Source organism: Polypterus senegalus, chromosome 10 (genome assembly GCF_016835505.1).
Source record: "Polypterus senegalus isolate Bchr_013 chromosome 10, ASM1683550v1, whole genome shotgun sequence".
NCBI lineage: Eukaryota > Metazoa > Chordata > Cladistia > Polypteriformes > Polypteridae > Polypterus > Polypterus senegalus.
This window is the reverse complement of record NC_053163.1, coordinates 12505583-12514231: the sequence shown is the minus strand read 5'-3', so window position 1 is coordinate 12514231 and position 8649 is coordinate 12505583. Positions and strand designations below refer to the sequence as shown.

The 8649-nt window shown below is 36.3% G+C and overlaps 1 long non-coding RNA gene across 3 annotated transcripts; it reads right to left on the bottom strand.

Annotated features, from left to right (window-relative positions):
• On the bottom strand, nt 1-8239 carry LOC120536759. Of its 3 annotated transcripts, none has more exons than XR_005635186.1 (5): nt 8208-8239; nt 2591-2642; nt 1601-2491; nt 1241-1492; nt 1-257 (listed from the first exon to the last, which is right to left on the bottom strand). It is a non-coding gene; the product is annotated as an uncharacterized LOC120536759 (long non-coding RNA). The 3 variants fall into 3 exon arrangements; XR_005635185.1 differs by lacking the exon at nt 8208-8239 and adding an exon at nt 3525-3701 and having other exon boundaries at nt 3-257; XR_005635184.1 differs by lacking the exon at nt 8208-8239 and adding an exon at nt 3525-3701 and having other exon boundaries at nt 6-257; nt 1601-1761.
• Between the last annotated feature and the right edge of the window lie 410 nt (nt 8240-8649).

Genomic DNA, 8649 nt, shown 5'->3' with positions numbered 1-8649 from the left:
ATTTCAAATATACAGAACTTAATCAGCAAAGTGTCCTTTATTATTTATATCAATAGTTAAATCAAATATACACAACTCTATTATGCTCAGTCAGTTTAACACTCAGAAATAAAAAAGGCCAAAGACAAATAAAGCAAGTGACATGTTTATTAGAGGAGGTGCTGAGATGGAATCCCAAGTTGAGATGCCTTAGTGATGCTGTCTGTCCTCGTACTGCAACAGTTGGAAGCACAGGTTTGTCAAACTCTTCTCTCTCACTTTAAAAACAAAAAAAATAATAATAATTTCACCAATACAAGTGTATTAATGCGTATTTTAAATTTCACTTTAAACATATATTTACATTTATATGCGTTTCCTTTCAGGGGCAATAGCTCCCTAATTGGAATAAGTTCTTTTATCATTACTGCGTTTTAAGTAACCGAAAACTATATAGATATGATATTAAAAGGCGATATCCCTCCCATAATGATACGGCAGTACAAATCATATACAGTAAGAGAAAATAACTTGGCTTTCTTTACGGATGATGTACATGCCAGTACAGACGGGAAGCCAAATAGCATGACAATACCAAGGTGGGATCTTGATCTATATTGTCTGCCATTTTTCGTCCACTGTGCTGGAAGGCTTTTCAGCATGGATGACGATATCACCCATCCGTCCGTCCATTGGCTTTGAAGTGTTTGTCTGCTGTCCAAGCCTTTTATACTGGTTTCTTCACGTACAGAGCCCCATGTAGGCAAATAGTCCATTTCCAAACAAAGAAAGAAGATCCTGTGCTCACTTCCAACAGAGGACAAAACAGCATACACCTGTCTTTAGGCTGACTACACATTCCTCAAGCTGTCTCTGTCCATCTTGTCCTACGCTTGGCTAAGCACTTCTAAATGCCGAGAGCCCCTTTTGGTCAGGCCTGTACATGTGAATGGATTTATAAAATAATTTCTTGTACAGATCACAGTGACATTAAACTTACATTCTTGTTACAATATATATTTAGTTTATATTCTTGTCTAAATTCACGACAAGTAAAATGGTATTCCAATTAACAGAATAATTGTGCTGAAAATAAAAAGAAAGGACCGTCACCCCCCAACACCACATGAAGTCCCACTCATCGTCTGCTGGTCCATCAAGGAGCAGACTTTCTGCCTCTGGTACAGAAATCCTCTCAACGGTTCCTAAAGCTTTAATAAGAGCCGACCACAAATACAGAAACAGAGAGGACATTACTCACACAGACACTTTCTGTACTCCTTACAGATTCACTGAAGCCAAACAAGCCTCTGGCATCAGCACATCCAGAATGAGGTGAACTCTGTCGATCTTTTCAAAGGTGCCTACAGCTCTTGACAGCACTTCATCAGGTAGTTGTACAGACCATCTGTCAGCTCCTCATCTTCTACTGTATATAGGTCATTACCCGGTGACCTTTAGGATCTTCATCATTTTTAAACCATTTAGGTGACACCTTTTCAGATACAACAGCCTGTTGGACAAGCAAATACAAGAGTTTGGTGCTCTAAAGTCATCATAACTCTTTACTACTAGATAGTTTACAATAACAAAGTTGTACTTGTTATCTGAACTAAGTTACCAGCAAGTGATCAACTGCTCAATGGCCCTTTATGATGAACTCCAACAGTTTTTCATGCTGAGTCCTCCTGGAGGCCCTGCTGATCTCTGTAGCCTCATAAACCTGAGCCACTTGTTCTTCAGTCTGCTGCCCTACTGCAGCCACACAGCCAGCCTGCTCTCCTACACGGCGGACACACAGAAATAAATACATCAATTTGTCATATGAAGAGTTTGTTTTGTGCAAGCTGTCTGGTTTTGGTCTGAACACTCCTGTTTTCTCATAAAAGTAGACACTTTGGAATGGAGTTCAAACTGTGAGAATTACTCTGTGGTTCACTACAAAAACTCTCGTTCATGGTTATCTCAATAGTTTTTTTTAGAATACATCAATTATTTCAGAGTATTATGAATACACAAATCTGCTGGACACTACTATAAATACAGAGCTCTCCTCTATTGTTGGCACCCCTTGTAAAAATTAGTAAGAAAGGTTAAAGAAAAAACAAACAAAAAAAAAAAACCTGTTTGCTGAAGAAATGTCACCTTGCACTAAACAAATTAGAAACATCTCACTTTCAATTGAAACAATTTCATTCAAAGAAAAACAAAGCCCTCATCAAGAAATAAATATTTTTAAAATAAACATTTTTATAAGGGGTGTCATTAATGGAGGGCACATTAAATGAATGTCACACATGAAGAAAAAAAAATATATATATCATCAGCATCTTTAAAAGCCCAACAGTAAAATCAAAGGGTCCCTCCGTGGTCGGGTAAAGAGCATACTATGAGAGAATAAGAGAAAAAGTACTGAAATCATACACAATCTAAACACAAATGTAAGGTTACATAGAGCATATAAATTAATATTCAAACACCATCAACATGTCTATTCCACAGTCTACTGAACCTAGGAAAAGGAAAGAAGAAAAAAAAAAAAAAAGATACACGTGAAAGTCAAACACTACAAGCGAATTACAAGTTGAAGAAATGGGTGTTTGAAATTTACCTGATTTTTCATTAACATTCAATTTCCAGACGATATTCTTGTAGCAAGCTGGCTGAAAGGAAAAAATAAATGTCACTTGTAATAAAATTGAAAAGGCTCTGAATATCGTGACTGTCAGTCTGAGTCACATACAATTTAGTGCCGCACTGCCCATTGCAAGAAAGTCTTTTACAATTTAGAAATGGCAGGCATCATCTGCACAAAACTACCATGAAATTCTATTAAAATTGATGGTACAAAACCATCGCAGATTATTTAGTACTAGCCAACCCGCGGCGTACCATACTCCGCATAATCAGGCCGGGTTTTTAATAATTTTTAAGCACAGGGAGAAAAATTATCGGTTTTCCAAGTTAGAATGATCTGCAATGGAATACCAGGACACTCGTGTTCTTCAAATCTGCAATGCACATCAAGCCTTTATATTTTAAGAAAGTACCTGCATTAAATCAAAATCCCTTTATCACGAAGAAAAATCTCGAATAAAAAAGCCGATCTGACCGCAAACAGTAAAGAGGCGTCTGAATCGCACGCAACTCGCAGCCCCGCCCTTGTCTGTTCTTTTATTAAAGCAAACCAGCACTTACCTGAAGTTGTTAATAAATGTAAAAACTCGACAATGCTTGAAACCCTTTATATGAGGAATATTTTTGCTTTTTAAATGTAAAGTACAGAGTCATATTGTTATTACTTTTTTACTCCAAAAAAATAAAAACCGCACAACCCAGCTGCCACCTTGCACTTCATCGCTCATTCGCAAAATTACTACAGTAACATTTCTAGCGTCTATTTTTCTACATATCTTTTCTTCGTCGTGCACGCGGATAGGCTCTATACGTATTAGGTCTCAAAATCGTTTCGTTTAAATTGTATTTAGTCACACTCTGTGGAAAGCCAGTTCTGTTCTCTGCATTGCAAACTGGTCCCGTCTTACCTTTACTCTGTGAAGCCACGCCGTTGTTATTGTGATAAATCGCCCGAAACGAGATGAAACGGACAAACTCCACACTCGTTCCGAAGACAAAAACAAAGTTACACAAAGCGATAAATGCCAAGCACACGCCACCTATGCCAGTCGGAGCCATGGTCGCTACAAACAGGATTAAAAACAACCAGCCTCTTCCGGCGGTTTGTTATGTGGCGATACGGCCTTCGGGGGGCGCGCCGCTATCGCCATTGCATTTCCATTCTTAAAGTCTTTAACGAGTACTGACAGTCTGTAAACCTTCATTGAAATTTCAAGGCAATTCAAGTGAGACGTTTTCCCACCAATGTAACTAACGGCACTGAAGTGTAAAACAAACTAATCATTAAAAAAAAACAAGTTATCAAAAAGTCTGAATTAGCGTAAGCCGCCCTATTTGGGGGTGTTCATAAGAAATATAACGATTTACTTCATGAAGTAGAAGTGCATAATTAACAAGAATAGTTTGTGTCAGATGTTTTAATATTAAAACGTATGCTTCAGTTTAAATGTTTTAAGTAATAATAGTCTCGATTGTAATAGAAATTAGACATTTTCCATAATAGAAGTCCATCGACAGCTATATCCTAGTAATGGATCAAAAATCACAAATATCATACTCGTAACCACTGACCTAGAAATACTTTAAACTATACCATGCTTATAGTTGAGATTTGTCAGTTTTATGCTACCTAGGAGTGGCTCTTAGAAGAAAAGATGCTAGAAAAGGCTAGAAAAGATGGATGGAATCTTTAATTGGTTAGAGTAAATTTATTAGTGAATCACAATGTTTACAATAAAATAAAAACGGAGATAAAGAAATGATATTTGATTTTAAGAGACAGAAATCTGTATGCACACCTATTGTAGTTCTGGGAGAGGAGGCAGAAATAGTGACTGAATATAAATACTTGGGAACTTACATAGATAACAATCTTAACTGGAATACAAATACAAAAAAAAAAATTCTCTAAATGCGACCAGCGATTATTTCTCCTCCATAAACTCAAACTATTTAAAGTAGACAAGGACCTCATGTTGTCCTTTTATCGCAGTATAATCCAGTCTGTGATCACTTTCAGTTTAATTGCATGGTTTAATAGTCTGACAAACCAAAACTCAAAAAAGCTCCAGCAGATTATGAAGTATACTGCTAAAGTTATTGGGGCTGATGTTGATGATTTGACTAGTTTGTGTCAGAGGGCAATGTTAAAGAAACTGGAAATCATCTCAACTAATGACACACATCCATTACATGTAGAACGAAAGTTCAGTAAATCAGGAAGGATAGTCACTTTGAAAACCCACACAAAGTCCTCCAGGATCTCCTTTCTTCCTGGTGCCATACGACTTTTCAATAAGAAATATCGGAGATAATGATTAAGGTTTTGATATATATCCTGTGCCCCCTTTTTGTGTGAATATGTATTATCTAACTGCCATACCTTAACCTTTCTTGTTTCTATTTGTCTGTTTTATTTCATTCTGTCTGTTTTTAGATGCAACTGAGAAGGCAAATTTCATGTTTTCTTGTGTAAATATGACTAAATAAAGAAACCTTAAACCTTAAATGTTGCACTAAAGTTATGAAAGGAAGCAATAATGTAATGGGTGTATAGTTGGTTTGGACAGGTGCAGAGGAGAGATGCTGGGTATATTGGGAAAAGGATGCTAAGAATAGACCTGCCAGATAAGAGGAAAAGGGGAAGGCCTAAGTGAATGTAATGGAGCTAGATGCACAGAACAGGAAGATATGGAAAAAGATGATCCACTACGGCAAACACCTAACAAGAGCAGCCAAAATAAGAATATTAATTAAGGAAAGGAACTTAACCCTCTAACAAGTCAAATCAGTAATCAGGAAGGAGAAAAAGCTTGTCTATCTGCACCATTATTTATTATATTATTATTATTATTATTATACTATATTCATATTGATGTGAACAATTTGTGAAATTAGTGAGAAGTATAACAAAAATCATACAACATACCATTCATTTGTTTTCATATACTGTATATTATATTTTTACTGCAGTAATTAATTAAGAATTGGTCTTTATATAATCTATATATATCTATATATCTATATCTATATCTATATATATATCTATATATATATATATATATCCTGGAGTCTTCTGTAGGAAATATATACACATGGTTCATCTATCTTTTCAGTTAAAAATGAACTCACCCAAACAACGTATTAAAAAAGTTTTTAAATTATCAAAGATGAAGTCAAGTAAAAAAAAGTTTTCACTTTCAATGATCTGTATTTTTGTAATTACGCAGCACTTCATAATAAAAGAGGAGAGGAGAGAGATTAGGAGCACGCACTGATACATCATCATCATCATCATAATAATAATAATAATAGTACTTTTTAAAGCTCATCCTGTAAAATGAAACTATGATTATACAATTCACCAATGCTTATTGTATTTGTACATTATTATACCTTTCTTTACACATTTTACAAGAATGTTTAAAAAAATCATTAAAAGAAATGTGTACAATGTAACTATATAAATCCGTTCACAATCCATTTAGACTACCATTGGCAAAAATAAGAGCAATTAGTTTCGTCGCTTCTTCTTTTGCCTAATGGAGTTTCATCACCGCAGCGCTTTTTTTTTTTTTTTGTCTCTTTTTCTTTTAACGGAGTTTCTTCGCTTGGTACAACGGCAGGTTATTTAAGAGGTAACTCTATAAGGCGGAACCTCAAACAGGTAGGGATCACCATAGACATACAGTATATAGATAGACACCGCATTCACTGTGTTTCCCAGTCGACACGATATGTCAGCGCGTCAGCCTTATTGCGATTGGCAAAAGTGCCATTTAAACTAATACAGGTAGACGTGGAAACCGAGTTTTCTGATGATAACGTTTAAAACAGTATCGTTTACATACAACAGATTTTAGCAAATCGTTTACATGCAATTATTTATATCCATTTATACACTAATAATGGCAATTACGAAATAATAATAATTAGAATTAGGCATATCATTATTAAATAATTGCTCTCATAGAAGTAACATTTCTCTGGCTGCCTTCTTCCATCTCCGAAACATTTCTAGACTTCGTCCTGTTCTTACGCAACACAGTACTGAAGTACTGTAATGCTATTCTATCTGGCATCCCAGGAATCGCTTACAGCTTACAATAACCTGCTGTTTTATCTAATCCTCTGAACATACTACATTTATTCTCTCTCAACTTCAATGGCTCCTTGTTAACTACAGAATACAATACCTCTCTTAACATTTAAAGCTCCCAAATCTCCTACAGACTTACACTCCCTCTCGCTCACTCAAATCCTGTAATTTGAGAGTATTCAGTCTGGTACGGAAGCGTATTACTGCCACGACATAATAAAAAAATATGCTCACTATCACGTTATAACGTGAAAATATTACATTATAACGTGAAAACATCACGTTAAAACGAGAAATCGTATCATGTGATAACGTGAAAATATAAGATTATATCGTGAAAACATCACGTTAAAACGACAAATAGTATCACGTTAAAACGTAAAATCGCTGTTTGTTGAATAAGCATGAAGCCATATCATGAGCCTTGGAAAACCATCAATCGCTCCATTTATACATATTCCAAACGGCTTTAGTTTGTCATAAGAGTCAACATGCCACATAAAATTAGGTCCAGGATTAATGTACACGCGTCGCATCAGTCGATTCCTCCGTCTTTGCTCAACACCACGGGGGTCTAGAAACTTTATTAAATGCCTCACCGTGGTTTGGGTCACAACATGCCCAGCTTGAATGCAGCTGAGATGGTGTAGCTTGTATCCATGAAGCCTTCCGTGCCCTTCCAGCTGGTCAATGAGAAATAATGCTACCTCCAAAATGTCGGACTGATTCTTTCTTCTGTAAAGCCCCATGTCTTTTAAAATTCTTCTCAGTGTACGCATACTTATTACAAAACCATCCACCTTAGTCAGCAGGAGCAGAATCTCTCCATGTCTGACCCCAAGCATAAAGTAGAATTTGATCAAGTCGTGTAAATGAGCCGTTTCATTTGCAGACGTGCACTCCTCACTGGATAACCAAAAAAGTTTCACGTTATAACATGAAACTTTATCACGTAATTATGTGAAATAGTATCACGTTTTAACGTGATACTATTTGTCGTTTTAACGTGATGTTTTCACGTTATAATCTTATATTTTCACGTTATCACATGATACGATTTCTCGTTTTAACGTGATGTTTTCACGTTATAATGTAATATTTTCACGTTATAACGTGATAGTGAGCATATTTTTTTTATTATGTCGTGGCAGTAATACACTTCCGTAGTACGTCTGGCAATATGGTGCAGCCTTAATTTGTGGAAGACAGACACAACTAAAGACATGAGCATAAAATGATGGTTGTCAATTTCAAACTGTGTTTCCTCAATGTGCTCCTTGAGAAAAAACATCATCAAGTTTGAGAAATGTCAACAGATAACAACAATCTATATAGTTAGTAACTAAATACGTTTAGCCAAAACGTTGTTTGGAGGCTCACTTGAGCACATAAATGCATAGCTTTGCTAGCTTAGCCTGGCGTAGCTAAAGTAAATAATATAAAACGGGATTTTCTAATGCCAAATATAATCAAAACAATTGTTCAGCCTTACCTATGAAATGTAATCCCCCAGGATCTGGTTTGGAGCGTACAGCGGTTTGTACAATCCCAAGAAAAACATGTGTGAGGCATCTTATCCATTACTTCACTCCACAGCAGTGCCACTCGCAATATGGCGGCGACGTTAACGTACGATTCTGCTGGTCATGAGGCGCCTACTTATTCTATGTTTGTGGGGATCACAAACTGTGAAACGTTTTGTTACAGACAACTTGATAATTGGACATGTGAGTTTTTGATTGTCATAGAGTAACAATAATCTCATTCGTCGAAGGTCTGAATTACCACAATATGATTTGCTGCAAGCGACAATCCCGCCTTTTGATCCGCCCATAATGAGTCTAGTATAGAGTAGCCAATAGCCTTCCGCAATCAACGGCGTTTGTGACTGCGCAATTTAGGGAATGAAGGGACTGTCGTCGTATCGGCTATCG